The sequence below is a fragment of the Myodes glareolus genome, chromosome 2, assembly GCF_982192425.1.
Source record: "Myodes glareolus chromosome 2, mMyoGla1.1, whole genome shotgun sequence".
NCBI classification, from domain to species: Eukaryota; Metazoa; Chordata; class Mammalia; order Rodentia; family Cricetidae; genus Myodes; species Myodes glareolus.
This window is the reverse complement of record NC_142027.1, coordinates 108,460,225-108,476,646: the sequence shown is the minus strand read 5'-3', so window position 1 is coordinate 108,476,646 and position 16,422 is coordinate 108,460,225.

The following is a 16,422-nucleotide window of genomic DNA, read 5'->3' as shown; positions in this document are numbered from 1 at the left end:
ACTAACACAATGTGACCAGTGACCTCCCGCTGCTGTCACCAGGTCTTCCTTGCCATGATGAACTGAAACACTAGATGTGGATCAGAACAATCCTGTCCTGAAGGGGTTTTGTCTGGCGTTTGTCGCAGTGGCAGCACGAGTGACCAGGACAAATATATTACCGGTGTGGGAAGTTCTTCTGTATATGTGTTGATTTTATTGGCCAACGAATAAAGCTGTTTCGGCCAATGGCTTAGCAGAATAAAGCTAGGCAGGAAATACAACAATATAGAGAGAGAGTAGGCGGAGTCAATGAGACGCCATGTAGCTGCCAAAGGAGACAGACACCCCAGAACCTCACTGGTATGCAACAGCCTTGTGGTGATACACAGATGGATAGAACTGGGATAATTTAAGATGTAAGAGTTAGTTTTAAAAGAGTCTGAGTTAATATGCCAGATAGTGTTGTAGTTAATACAGTTTCTATGGGATTATTTGGGTCTGAGCGTCTGGGAAATGAACAGGCAGCCTCCTTCTACACATTACTATTAGTAAATGTGAGATAATCTTTCCTTGAATGAAAAAACAAAAACAGGCAGGAAATGGCAGAGTGTTTGTCCTGCAGTGGCTTCACTATGGTGGAGGAGTGTATGCAGAGGTATACAGGAATCTTCCTGTGTCCTTCCCCCAAGCTCTGCTTCAGCCAGTAAACTAAAATGAAATTCTCTTCTAGCAATCAAAATTAAAGAACAGAAGATGCCAGGTCTCATAAGGCCACGTAAAGGGGTCCCAAGTGGACACGCGTGACAACTTGAAATGCAAAGTAACTCATTATAGAAAGAAAGTAACAGGGGATGCGAAAGGTCACATTGCTAGAAATGAATGATATATTTTTAAAAAGCAAATAATTAAGGCATGAACACTCTTCTCATGTTGGATAATAACTAGAAATAAGTCATTCTTTTAAAGCCATTCTTTAGCTATAACAGTAATGACTGTTTTGTCTCAAAACTAGCAGGGACGATGTTATAAGTCAGGGGCCCAAAGGACGAAGAAGAGCAGGGCCCATGGTTTCTCAGACACTATTTACACAGAGCAGAGGAAGCTGTTGAACACAGTTCCACCACTCACTCCCAGGGACATCCCCACTGCTGGACAGCGTGCTTCCTGATTGGAGCCCAGATGCAAATTCTCAGGCAGAGATCCAGAATCATTGGGGTTGGAAGGGACTGAGAATCAGACTCTGCTCTGACAGATGCCCCTGCACCACTGAGGATTTCTGAGCACAAAATGCTTCTCTGTGGCTGCCCTGCAGGCTCTGAACCTGCAAGGACTTGCAGAAAGCTCCCATGGACACCATGGATATCATCCATGTTCGCATCTTTCTGAAATTTGGCAGAAACGCTTCCATCCTGGACCCCTCTCCCAATCATATGTCCTGACACCTTCTTCTCTCTGCAATTTTTCTCTTTTTTTAGGGTTGAACATCAAATTTTAATAATGGAATCTTTTATCCAGTCCTCAAAATTAACATACAATAAATGATAAATTGTAATCTTATCATTACCACCACTGTGTAACAAGCCCAGGTTACAACATCCATCTACTGCTTCCAAAAAACCCAATAGCAAGCCACACATTCTATCACCTAATGATCTACCAACAGAGGACATTTTAGCCAAATTTATACCAGAAAACTGTTACGAGGGATATGCCAGTTACATTGCTGAAGATATGGAGAAAAGATAGAGAAAAAATAATCTTAACTTGCAGTAGTCTTTTAACTTTTTTAAAATTTCCATAAAATACACTAATTTCCAAAAATGAATATAATGACATGTTGGTGTTAACTCACACAGATGAAAGCTGATGTTGGCTTTTTTTCTAAGTAAAGTTAATTTCCCCAAACTTTTATATATTACATGGACATCCAATTTTTTTTTAATTTAACACAAATGAACATAATACACAGTGATTTTATATAAAAATGTTTGGCAGGAATGACTTCTCTTCCAACCATATTGCACATCTTTTGAGGACAATGGACCCTCTCGCCCTTACTTGATTCGCTGGTTCATGTGAATATTTCCCTGCTCCCTTTTTCTCATGGCTAAAAAAGAACAGGAAAAGGCTGGGTGTGTGTCGACTTCCATACTTAACTTACCCAGAAGAGAACTGTGGAACAATCTCATTCACTCCCAGACTGTCTTTCCTCCAGCTGTTTCCAGGACTACCCAGACCCTCGCTGGGATGAATCTGGAAGAAGACACCACCGGACGTCAAAGGATGGCTATAAAGAGATGGACTTGGCTGGACCCTGCAGCAGTTGTAAGGTGTGGGCACAGCACTCCCAGCAAGCCCTGCAGAGCTTCGACACAGTCACAGGAGCCAGGGTCTCCTGGATAAACTCACCCTGCACATCAGTCCGCTGGGCGGGCACAGATGGAAGAGGCTTTTAACTAACCACGGGTGTGCTGGCTAATGTACGGCTTCAGAGAATGAGCAAACACACTTGGGACATCTCAGTCAGCAGTGGAGTAGAGAAGAGAATGCTGTTTATCTTTTAAACCTCCTGTATCTGTCAATTCTGAGTGAGAACGGCAATGTCGTATACACACCATGCACAGTCCATATCACTGTGGGGATCCAGGAACACATGCAAGATGGTGGGGGCTGGGGGGGGGCGGGGGACAGACTCGCAGGGGATGAATGGGAACTTTCCTGTGTTTCGTACAGCCTCTGACTTCAACACAACCGCATCTTTTACCCCCACTGTCTTATGGATTTTTCCTGTGTTATGGGCACGCAGATCACTTGGGGGTAAAATGGGATCACATTTCAGATCATACACACAGCAGCTACAGCTTCAGTTTCTCCTCCTTCCCAACCAACGCACTGAGCTGCTCGTGCTAGCAAACAGAGACGCATTTGTAGCCAACGGCTGGGCTTTATTTTCCTTCTTACTTCACCCACTCATTCTAGGAAAATGAAAAATCCACAAAATGATTAGGTCTTCTCGTTGGGTTCTGATCAAAGCAGACAGGTGGGCCCCACCGACTCCTCTCTCCAGGAGCCACGGTCTCCCTGCTCCAGGTGCTTGTTGGTTCCGATTCAGTTGTCTGTTTGGGAAACTGGCATTTTTGCCTAAAAGAAGCAAAATATAACCAGGAGAGGAGGGCAGCGAGCAGGGGAGGGGGAGCAGTCCACGTCAAAAAGAATCTCTTAATCTCAATGGGAGAGAATCCAGCTTCTCCCAAGCCATCATTTCATAAATTAATAATTTTTTAAAATCATAATCTAAAGAATTTGATATTACAAGAGTTCAAGTTTAAAAGAAATCAAATAAATTAGTTAAGCCTTGTAAACAATTGTCCATTTTAGTTCTGCATCTTAAAAAATAGGCATTTCTCTATATAGTCCATTAGACAGTACAAGGCGCACTTCACACATCAGAACCCAGAGGGACAGAAACCACACAGGGGCCTCCTTCCCTCTGCCCTCGGGGGTAACCAGGCGCGGGGCTCTGGAGTCAGGTGCCCATCCTCTGCTCAGCTCTTGGAGATCTGGAAGTGCACAGATGTGCTCTGCCAATGACGCTGCTCTGTGCTCTTTATTCACGTGATGTGGTGTTACCCTTTCTCAGCGTGGAGTCTGCTCAGATGTTTTCCACAAAGCTCCCCAGAAAAGGCCGGCCTTTTCATTTCTTTGTAACATGCTTTTGAACCAGTCATCCTCACGTTTTTTATGAAAAAACACAATATCTTCTTTGAGTTCAAGTTCTGCCTCACTCTGAGGAGGATGGGAAGCCAACACCCTGTGTTTTTCACAGACAACAGGTCTGGCCTCATTCACGACAGAAACAGGTCTGCAAAGATGGTGGAGCAATGGGCATTGCCAAGTCCAGGGAGCTTGCTTTGTTTTGGAAAGCATCTTGGGTTAAGGCTGCTTCCCAGAGAGCACTGGGTCTTCTCCATCTGTGGGGAAGGAGCCTGCCCAGCCGTGGCAGCCCTCTAGGAATAACTCAGGACCCAGTGCTCCCTGAAAGGCACCTCCCCTGCACCCAGCTCCAAGTCCAGAGTAGGTGAAGTTTGGGGGAGGTGGTGCTCACATCTTGTGGAGGCGCCAGAGACGAGCTTCAGTAGGCCCTTCTTTTCTTTCTAAATGTCCTTGTCTGGTTTCACAGCTGACCTGTTCCACACGCTGCTGCAGCCCTGTCAGGAGATGTGGGGAGTCCAGGGAGGACATTCACTGTTTGACCAGCCGCTGTGGTCCCTCTCTGGGCTTCTTCATCCACACACCGTGAAACACCTCTGGTTACCTTTCGGGGACTCTTTGCCTTTGGAGTCCTGAGTGTTCATCATCAGCTGAAGAAAATCCACTTGGGTCTGGAAGCAGAAAGAGAAAGTCGATGATGGACATTTACAGAAAGGGCACAGATGACGTGTTCACAGCCTGACACTTGATCAAACCATGAGCATTCTGACCGCAACACCACATTTCATCTTCTGATTTGACTCACAGTGATTTGCTTTATCTTTATTACAAATTCATAGAAAACGTACATAAGCCTGTTTGGAAAAATAGGGATACTTAGCATCTCAAATAGTGGAGTCAGGAATGGAAACAACTACAGAGGAAAAAGAGAAAGTGTCGTGAAAATCTGCACTGAATTCTTATTCACTGATTAGAAATCAAATACAACTTCTGCTAAGCTCCAGGATCCACTGTATTTCCATTCAACTCAGAGGAAGGGTCCAAAATGATGTTAATAAGTAGATGCCTTTATAATACATCAAAACATAAACCACTCAAGATATGGGCTGGAGAGATGGCCAAGTGGTGGAGAGCATTTGCTGCTTACGCTAGACCCAAGTTCAGTGCCCAGTACTTGGCATTGAATGGTTCATAACCGGAAGTCCAGCTCTAAGGGATCCACCTCCTTCTGCTGGACTCTAGAGGCCCGGCACTCACATGGATACATACACATATGCATACATGATTAAAAATAAAGCAAAATTAAAAATACTTAATATAGGAAGAAATATTTGCTATTCTTTGATCACTTCATACATACATGCAGTGAAATAACATTTTCACCCCACTTCCTCTATTCCCTCTGCAGTGTCTCCAGGATTCCCCTCAGACATCCCTTTCACATCTTATGTTGTATTTGTTTAATAAGACTTTTAAGTCTTAAGTGCTGCGCTCATGTGCATGGGTGTGGGACCATCCTCTGAGCATGGGAAACCGACCAATGGACACACCATCTGAAAAGAATGATTCTCTCTTCCATAGCAGCCATCAATTGCGAAAGGTTCCTCAGAGAGGAATGGGACCTAAATAGCATCTCTTACATCTATAGAGGGAATATTGATTGGCTTGATTGATCCATGTAGCTTATGTGAGATTGAGGGTGTGATTGCCGTCCATGTCCAGATGATGATGTCCCTCGTCACCTTCCAGCCTTCACATTCTCTACACCTCCTCTTAAGATAGGAATAAGTTTGCTAACAGTGCATACAATGTAACTAAAAGGGGTCAAAGACCTAAGTCTAAGATGGGCATTGGGAGCACATGCCTTCAATTCCAACATTCTAGTGGTAGAGGCAGGTGGATCTCAGTGAATAATTTCCAGAACAGCCAGGGCAACATAGACTCTGTATCCCCCAAAATAAATAAAAGTTTTCAGGAATATACTGCCCATTAAGATGAAACTGGGGGGACGTTAAATGTTCATAACCTCAGTTCTCGTGTTAGAGATTAAATCACAGTACTTCATAAAATTGTACATCATAAAACTTTAAAACATTTATAAATGCTAGATTTACTTTTTTAAAAAAATATTTATTATGTATACAGTGTTCTGTCTGTATGTATACTTGCTGGCCAGAAGAGGGCACCAGACCTCATTACAGTTTTTAAAAATAAAAAACTTCAGAACTTCAAAGGATTCCATCAAGAACAGTAAAAGACATCTCAAAAAAGAGAGAGTATAGCAATTCTATGCCTGGAAAGTGACTACTATGATACACATGCCACTCTTACAGCTCAATGACAAGCGCATAAACAATTCAGCTATGCAGGAGCAAAGGTCGCAGGAGAGTCTCAGAGTGGGAGAGTGTGAGAACCATTTGAAGAAAGCTCAGTCCAGCACTCATGGTGCTGTACTACTTAATGTCCACTAGGTGGCGGGAAGAAACATCATGAAACTACAATAACCCAAAGTGTCCAACGGGAGTCCTCATGAACTCCTAACCAGAACATAAAATGCTGCGTCTATCAAAGAAAAATCATATCAATTGCTCGATAAGTCATACACAGAATTCCTATGTAATTCGCTAATTCCACGCAAACTGCCTACCCAGAAAACATGAAAACAAATGTTCATCCATGATCTCAGATGCCATGTCCATGACAGCGTATTTACAACACCCCAATCTGAAAATATCTTGAATAACCGCCAGATGGTATGGAATTTGATTTTTCTACAGAACATGGGAGTGGCAACAAACGGTTCTGATGAATATACTACATTAAATGAAAGAAGCTAGTCACTAAAATCTATGCATTCTATGACATGTTTATATCGTAATTTTACGGCATATGTGTAATAGGCAGATCTACAGGAGCAGTGAACTGGTGTTTTATTGCAAGGAGGAATGGAAGACAGGAATGAAAAGGTGCGGGTTTTCTTGGATATAATGTTCCCTGACTTGACAATGGTGATGGATACACATTGCCTAGAATGAACAAAAGCTGAATTACAAATTATAAGTCACTACATTATTCTTATATATGCATTGTATCTCAGTAAGGATGGATGACATTATGTTGAAAGTGTGTGAGGGAGGAAGAAAAGAGAGGAAGTAGCTACTTACATACAGGGAGAAGAAATGGACCAAGAAAATGCAAACTTGTTAAGATCTATTTGATTTTCTGTACAAAGGGATCTTGTGGGTTGTTGCCAGTGATCACATCCATGCTACAAGCTCCAGGATGCTGCACAGAGAGACATGGGAATCAACATCTGCATCCGAGGCTGCTCTTATTTCCGAGCTACCCAGGCAGGGAGCCACACAGTCAGAACCACAGGCTGGACCCATCGGTGGGGTCAAGTTTCCTGTCACACTCACACATGGTGCTTACCTGTGGTCACTATACAGATGTCTTTTTCCTAGAGTGCAGGGGACACTAAGGTACTTACAGTCCCATCCACTCCTGTGGTCACTAAACAGATGTCCTTTTCCTAGAGTGGAGGGGACACTAAGGTACTTACAGTCCCATCCACTGCACCACCACTTACTCTCACAGTGACGGGCTTCCCTTTCTCTTTTTCTCCTCTCAATTTTCTCACCAACGTATCTCCATACTGTGCAATGATGGCAAGCATCTAAGCACAAAGCACAGCATCCATAGCTAAATGTGGAAACTCAGGTCCCAGAAGGACAAGTCATCACCAGTCACGAAGCCCTGAGCGGGATGTTACAGTGGATTTTATGATGGGTCCTATGGGTATGAAGACGAAAGACCAGCTTAGGGGAATTGTGTCCCAGAGAACCAACCCCTGGAAAGGGTCTAAGGGCTTCCTTTCTACCTGTCCCCGGATTTGTCCCATAAGAAGATGCCCTCTCCAACATCACCTCCTGGAGTTCTCCACTGGTGAAAGTGGGAGACAGCAGTGTTCAAGTCTCTTCCACTCTCCATCCTCAGATACGGTGACGGCCTTTTCCATAAGTCCCGCTGGACCAAAAGTCTAGAGTTCAAATTGACAACAATTTACCCTGCAGAAGTTATGTGTATGCCCATAGCCAGAAAATATATCAAACAAACATGGCTTGTAAGTGTCTACTGATGTTCAGTGGCAGATCCTTGCTTATACTCAATACATTTTCATTGAAAACACCTCACAACCTTAATAAGCCGGGGTGTCACCTATCCATACGGCATGACTTCAGTTTTCATTACAAAGTCTCTTCTTAAATGGAAACCCCTCTCGCGTCTGAAAACTAGGCTGGTGACTTTGCAGCTGCTGGCAGGTTACAGCAGCTCTCTCAACCCTCTCTCTCTAGTAATGACTAATATGGGAGATCCTTGTCTACTGTGGGTGACTCCACACCTGCAAGTTGGTCTTGAATTGTGTAACAAAGCAAACTGAGGCAGCCAAGAAGAACAAGCCAGTAAACATCTGTTGTCTGCTCTTGATTGAGTTCCTACCCTGACTTTTCATCGCATGGTCTTTGAACAGGACATGAGAGTCAAACAAAACCTTCCACAGCAGTGGGTTTTGTCATGATTTCTATCAGCAATAGATAGGACTATAGTGGTATATTATTTGGGTTTTAATAAATTAAGCTTGCTGAAGGTCAGAGGGCAAAGCAGTCATACTAGTCAGCCATACAGGTCAGCGAGTGGTGGCACACACCTTTAGTTCCAGGACTCGGGAGACAGAAGAGCAGGACCTCAGGGAGTTCAAGGCCACCATAGGTTATGCAAGAATCTGTCTAAATGAGAAACAGAGCTCACATAAAGGTGACCCCAGAACTTGGGATCATATGTCTTCATTCCCACACTAGGGAGGTGGAGACAGATGTGATATGACTGGGAGGAGAGAGGAATGTAAAAGGGAAGAGACAGGAACTCAGTGGAGTATGGAGTCTGAGGTTGGTGGAGAGTATTACAGGATCACCCCTTTGTCTGACCATTGGTACAGGTAAGATCTCTCTAGTGGCCTGGCTGCTTTGCTTCTCTGATCTTCAGCTTGAACCTCAATGTCCGTCTCTGTGTTTTTATTAGTCATGCTACCTAATACATTAGGATAGTATCCCGGGACTTGTTCTCAAACTTGGGGTCTTCCTGCCTCCACCTCCTGAGTTCTGGGATACAGGTGTGCACGGTAACACTATAGGAACTAAGAGCAGTTTTAAGAGTGGAGAGAGGCACGGAGAATAAATCAGAGTCCAGGAAAATACAGTTCCATGGGAGGAGGCTAATTTTAATGAAGGAAATCATAGGAAGTATCTCAAGCAGAGGGATTTGAGAAATCATACTGAATGAGGGCGGACAGAACAAGCACCACAACACCAAAATAAATGTGCCCAAAGAAGGATACAAGAGCTAGGGGAGGGATCTGAGCTTATTTTTAACATGTTGAGGACTCATCAGAGGGTATGAACAGAGGAGTGCAGTCATCTGACTTAAGATAGTTGAGCATGGGACATGTGAGCAGCAACAGTGATTGCAGGACCATCAGTTCAGAAGGCTGGCAGAACTGTGGTAACATCATGGATGGTTCACCACCTTGATCAAACCCTTAGAGAACATACCCATGGCACTGTGTGTAAAGTGGTTCATGAGATGAGAATATATGTGAACACATAGGGACCAGCACACAACCAATGTAATACGTATAAGCTGGCTCATGAGATCGGAGGATGTGGGGCATATTGACCCCTGCCCCACCACATATCCCATCACAGTTCCCAAAGCCTGGCTTGTGAGGGCAGAAGGGATTCCACCTCTAGCTCATCCCGCATCAGTCATCTCTCCATCTACAACCCTACCAGCACCATGTGTCTCCAGTCTGAGCTCAAGCAAAACACAGATGAGCCAAGAAGAGCCCAACTGGGAACACCAAGCGCCACTCCAAACACCCCATGAACACTGAGGTATCAGAAACACTTCGCCAACAAACTAAATCCAGATGAACAAGCCCCATTAAAAAAATGGAAGTTCCATGAAAAGCCCAGGACAACATAGTCCCCTCAACATGGCCAATCTCACAGTAGTGGCAAACAGTAAGAGTGACGTAAATAAAATCCAGCCAAAGAATTCAAAAGAATGATTTTGAATGTGTTCAGAAAATTCACCAATGAATTTATCAGGGCACAAATAATTTTTGGGTACACATAATTTCCTAAATTAACTCAGAAAACAAAAACTTAAATAAAGAAGAAATTCAAGATATAAAAACAAAACTTATTAGACAGACATAAGAATTAAACAATCCTAGAATCTAGACAAATAGACAACCCAAGAAACGAAAAATACACATACTTAACTATAAGCTGAGCAAGAGCCACAAAATTAGAATGTGTTATACAGAAAACTGGGTTATGAGACAAGAGAGATTTAATCATTTAAATAAAAGGTTTCTGATGATTTAATTATTTTAGTATGAAGCGAGCATGGGAGCTCTTTGGGAACCATGAAAAAAATGCAACTATGAATTATCGGAATAGAAGAATGAGAAGAATCCTTCATGAAAAATATGTTCAGTAAAAAGCATAGAAGAAAACTTGCACAGACAAGGGAAAGAGATGTACATGCAGACAAATGGCATACATGAACGCCAAAGAGCAAAGGACAGAAAAGCCACTTCCCTGTTCACAGGCCATTCCCCAGAATCACCGGGCTGTCCTTACCCTAACCCAAGAGAGAGGCCCTTGTCCCCTGCACATGGAGGCCAGATGTATACCATGTCCCCTCAAGGACATGGTGCTCCCCAAGGCAAGAACAGGGAACGAGGACACACAGAACTCATTTCTTCCCATGTGGCAAGACAGCACCTTAGTATTATCTTAGTGTACCCCACATGTCCGTGTTTTGTAAGGATCACAGTTTGAGTTTTCCTGTGGTGCCCCATTTCTCTCATTATGGGGTCTCATGACTGAATTCTCATGCTCCCATAAGCTCTTAGGGAGTGGCACTATAGGGAGGTGTGCTTTGTTGGAATAGGAATGCCCTTGTTGGAGGAAGTGTATCACTGTGGAGGAGGGCTTTGAAATCGTATATATGCTCAAGCCACACCAGTGAGACAGACCACTTCCTGTTGCCTGCACAATATGTAGACCTGTCAGCTACCTTTCCAACACCATGTCTGCCTGTATGCTACAATATCCCACCATGATGATAAGGGACTGAGCCTCTGAAACTGTAGAGCCAGCCGACAAAATATTTTCCTTTGTTAGAGTTGCTGTAGTCATGGTGTCTCTTCACAGCAAAAGAAGCCCTAAGAAAAAATGTAATATGCACACACAACTTGCAGGATACGCTTTTTTTATTAATTTATAAAAGTTTCCACTTCCGCCCCTCCTCCCAATACCCTCCCATTTCCCCCACTCCCTCGCCTCCTCCCTCTTCAGCCCTAAGAGCAGTCAGTGTTTCCTGCCCTGTGGGAAGTTCAAGTTCCTCCCCTCTCCCTCCAGGTCTAGGAAGGTGAGCATTCAAACTGACTAGGATCCCAAAAATCCAGAACACACAGAGGAAACAAGTCCCAGTGCCATTATCAATGGTTTCTCAGACAGTCCCCGTGCCAGCCACATTCAGAGAATCTGGTTTGATCACATTGCGGATACGTTTTGGTTGTTGGTGTGTATGTGGTTTCAGGGCTGATCACTCTGCATTAGACGGTGAATAAAGGGGTTCAACCCTAGGAAGGACTAACTCTCCTCCTCTTAGCAGTCATTAGTTGCCTATAGCTCTTGGTCTAGGGTGTGCCTTCCACCTTCCTGCCCATCGATAACGCCATTGGACCCATTTTGTTTATATAGCTATTTCTTGATTTGTGTTTCAGCTGTATCTCATTTCTCAGGGCCCACTGGAACAGGGTTACAGGGTTCTGTTTGAAGCCTATTGTCTTATCTGCTTCATTTTTGTGTGTTTGCACTGCAGAGTTGGCATCTGGAGTTATGATGCTTGAGATATTTCTTAGTGTTGATGTCTGGTCTTGTCTTTGATGAGTCGGTGTTCTAGTCTTTGGTCGCTGTTGCCCTCTCTGCATCCTAGGCAAGTGTCGTGACTATGGGGTCTCTGGTAGAGAGTACAAATAAGTCTGGAGAGACAGAGATTAAAGGGTTCGTGGGATGCGGGTCCCCACCAAGAGGGGGATCCCTAATGAATGGAATTGGGGTCATAGGCAGGGTTTCTGTAGGTAGTCTGCTATAGTACTCAGTACTCAGTCTAGACAGCGGGTAACAGGAGATGGGAGGAATGAGAAGCTTCTACCTGAGTCCCAGTCTAGTGTGGCCACTGGGGTCCCTCATAGTTTGTCTGGGGATTGGCAGCTGATACCAAGGAATGGATAAAAATGGGTTAGAAGGAAAGGCTGAGAGGATCAGTGGGAAAGAGTTAAGCTGGATCTGCTGAATTATGTTTTTAATTTCTTGCTGCTAATATCTAAAATAGAACTGCTTTACATATTCATCTTATATGTAGCTACTTCTGTGACATTCTCAGTGGTTCCTAATTACCTAAAGGTCTTGTTTGTTTGTTCTGTAAATGCTCATAAAATCTGTAAACATATTTTCCTTTTTTGATATTTGTTTATTAAGTGATTCATAAGCCGTGGTTCACTTTGTCTAGAAATAACTTTGCCTTTTATTTTTCCGTTACACTATTGACATTTCTGTTTGGCAATCACAATCTTTTCTTATATGATAGGAGGGGGTGTGTTCGGGATGGGAGCTCACCTTGTTGCCTAGGCGAGCCTTGAACTCCTGCCTCAAGAGATATCCCATCACAGTTTCCAGAGTAGATGCCCTCCTGATTAGAAGCACATAGATTGGTAGTGAAATGGATCTTTGATTTGTGCTTTCTCTAAATCACTTCAGCTGGTTTTGCTTTGTGCTGATTTTGTAGACTACCTTGGGAAATATTTCTTGCTTTTTGTGTGGACAAGTTTGTGTGGAACTGAGATAATTCTCTGACCTAGAAAACTTACCTCAGGGTCATTCCGTCTATTTTCTCTATTCCAGTTTTCATTACTGAGCTATATTCTGCTTCCTAATATTCTTGAGTAAGTAAAACTGTTTTTTAGGACTTTTTTCCATTTCATTGAAGTTTCAATTTTTATTGATAATGTAATATCTCTAACTTCTTAGGCTCTGGTTTATGTTTAGAGGTCGTATCTAGATATTCCCTTTTAAGTCACAACACTTGTGACCTCTGTGTTCTCTCCATCTGCCTCTTAGACCTCTGCTGTCAGGCTGTCTTTTAAGAGAATAAACAAGATTGTTTCCTGCCTCTCCTTTTAACTATGCACTACTCAGTGTCAGCCAATCTCTGAGCAAACACCTATCCACAGGACAGTCCACTCTTCCCACCCCCGCTGTCCCCTCCTGTGGTTAAGTCTCCAGTAGTGAGGTCCCCACCACTCACCAGCTTGCAGGCAGGCTGCTGGGAGCAGCAGAAGCAGGACCCAAAGCATGTCCAGAATCTCTGCAGGAAACAAGACCAGCAGAGCCATCAGGCAGGAGAGGGACCCTGGAGGGTGCTCTGGAGTCAGGATAGAATCATCGTGAAATGACCCATATTCTCGGGGACTTCTCACATGGAGGACTGATTCAGGGAGGGACCGCCCCATCTCTACCTCTTGTGGCCAGCAACTTCCCACATCACTCTGGCTTCTTCTTTCTCATGTAGCGGTCGATGCACCCTTGTGGTCACTGAGCCCAGGCCTCATTGTTGACTGGTAGATACACTCTTGACCTTTACTTGTCAGGCTCTCCTCTCTTCTGGCTTGACCTCCTGACTGTCCAGTCCTTTTATATACCATGCTGTCCCCTCCCCCTCCCTCCTGATCTCTGCATCCCCTACCCACTCTCTCTTATCTTCTCCTATCTTGCTTGTTCTCTGTGTGTCTCTGTCTCTCTCTCATCCCAAGGAAGAGGCTCCCTGGGCAGCACATGCTGTTTCAGGGAGAGAAAAGCTGACCTGTGTGTCTGACTAGCTGAATCCCATGCTCTGATAAGAGATGCTGATGGTGGAGGTGCTGGGTTGGATGCTCCCTCCACCCCCAACTCTAGAACTGGGCCCCTTTTTCTGTTCTCTGGTCTCTTCCCATTCTTCATTCATTCCTCATATTTCCCAGGCTGAACCAAGGCCTGCTGGACCTTCATTGCCCTGGCCTGCTCCCTGCTGCCCAATTCACCAGGTCCCTAGACTTCCCAGGTGACAGCCCACTCCATAGTCATTGGTTCTAAAGCTTATCCCATGTCTGCAAGAGCCTTTCTGCCTTTCCACCCACAGAGGAAGCCCTGGTTCAGGCCATGCCATCAACAAATGGCAGGTCTTTTGGGACTCCAGTCTCAGTAAGTTCTTCTAGGCTTCTGCTCAGCAGAGGCTTCAGCTTGGCCTCAAGGCATCACTCAGCCTTACCTCAAAGGCCAGGACGGGTGACACGTTCTGGAAAGCTCTGGCGATGACTCCGCACAGTTATAGTCATTCCAGAATGAGGGTTAAGCAGGTTCAGAAAACCAATGTGTCAGTTATGACATATTGTCTGGGACATCTCTAAGAGGGGACACACTTAGACTGTGACTAGAGGTAAGACATGAGGTAGTGGCAGAGGCTGTGGTGACCTCAGGGGAAGTTCAGCAGGAGGGTCATCCCACCCTTCCCATGGCAAGGCGCCATAAGTTCCTTGAAGGCCAGTAAGACTTGATTGTAGAGTAGGAAGTATCATCGTTCTCCCTGAGTGACATATGCGAAGGTGACTCTACATTTCCTTAGATCCCTGGCATTGACTGCCTTCTCCATGCTCCCTGCAGGTGGCTATGCAACTGACTCTGTCATGTCTGCTTTCTCTGCCTTCCTCACAGTCCCCTTGGTCCTCTGATCCCACGACCTGAGCTCTCATGGTCATGGACCTCATTCTCAAGGCCTCACTGCCAGCTGCACATGGATGCACTTCTGCTGGACCCAAAATGCTGTCACAGGGGAGGAGCACTTTCTATGGAAGAGCAGCCTTGGGTTTTGGTGTGCGCACTTGAGAAATGTCTAAGCTGGGGTTTCAATTGCTGTGAAGAGACACCATGACTACAACAACTCTTATAAAGGAAAAAAAAACATTTATTGGGTGACTTACATTATCAGAGACTTAGTCCACTATCATCATGGTAGGACATGGAGGCAGTAAGGCAGACACGGTGCTGGAGAAGTAGCTGAGAGTCCTATATCTTGAGTATCAATCTGGAGGAGTGACCATTCCCTTATTTGAGTCCAGGGAAGTAGCACCCCCTAATCCAGAGGAGTGACCTCTCCCTGACCTGAACCCAAGAAATTGGTTTCTCTGATTTAGAGGCTGACAGCTCTCTGACCCCCTTCCCTGCCTCCCCACCACACCATGGACTCCTCCCCCTAATGGGAAGAGCCAATCAGAAGCAGGCAACACCTCACCCCATGGGGAACAGTCAATCCCTTGTCTGTGACTTTGCAGGTTTGGAATTCCCCAAGCCTTCCCCTCTTAGCCTGGCCACTTTCAAAACATCAAAACACACTTCCAACACTGCTCAGGGGCCCTCCTCCTGCTCCTCCTTTTCTTTCTCCTCCTCCTTCTTTCTATTCCTCCTTCTCCTTCTTCTTCCTCTTCTATATTCTCTTTCTTCTTTTCTTCTTCTTCCTCTTCCTTCTTCCTCCTCCTTCTTCCTTCTTTTCTTCTTCTTCTTCTCCTTCTTCTGCTACTGCTGCTGCTTCAGACGGACTGAAAGGCCAGAGTTAACTCACAATAAAGACTCTTTGTTTTTTGCATTACATTCAGTCTCATGGTGGCATTTTGGGGATCCAAACTTTGGGCATAACAGATGTAGACTGGCTGCCAGCATTTGGGGCATCCCCTTCCCAGGGCAGCTTGATAAAAGTGATAGAGGAGAGAAGAGGGTCTTAGTGGGCAGAAAGTTAAGGGTCACACTAATGATCCTTTGTGGTGTGACATTTTATTCTTTTGACTTTTTGAAGGACCCACCACCCAGCTCCCAAATAAATCACACACAGAGGCTTATTCTTAGTTATAAATGCCCGGCCTTAGCTTGACTTGTTTCTTGCCAGCTTTCCTTAACTTAAATTATCCTGACTACCTTTTGCCCCTGAACTTTTATCTTTCTCTATTTCTGTATACCTTTCTTTACTTCTTTCTCTGTGACTTGCTGTGTGTAGCTGGGTGGCTGCCCCCATGTCCTCCTCTCCTTGTCCTCTTGCTCTTCCTTTTTCCTCCCAGATTTCTCCTTCTATTTGTATTCTCTGCCTCAGCCCCGTCTATCCTTGCTCCTGCCTCCCTTTGGTCGTTCATCTCCTTATTAGCCCATCAGGTGTTTTATTTTATTTTTTATTTTTTTAGTATTTTATTATCTATTTTAATTTTTAATTTTTTTAATGTTTTAAGTTTTTCCTTTTATTTTTTTTCCGTTAGACTTGTTTATTCAAGTATCCAAAAACACTCTTTCCACTTCCTCCCCTCCTCCCAATACCCTCCCACTCCCCCCACTCCCCCCACTCCCTCTCCTCCTCCCTCACCATTCCCAAGAGCAGTCAGGGTTTCCTGCCCTGTAGGAAATCCAAGTTCCTTCCCCCTCCCTCCGGGTCCAGGAAGGTGAGCATCCAAACAGTCCAGGATCCCAAAAAGCCAGTCCATGCAGACGAAACAAGACCCAGTGCCATTGTCAATGGCTT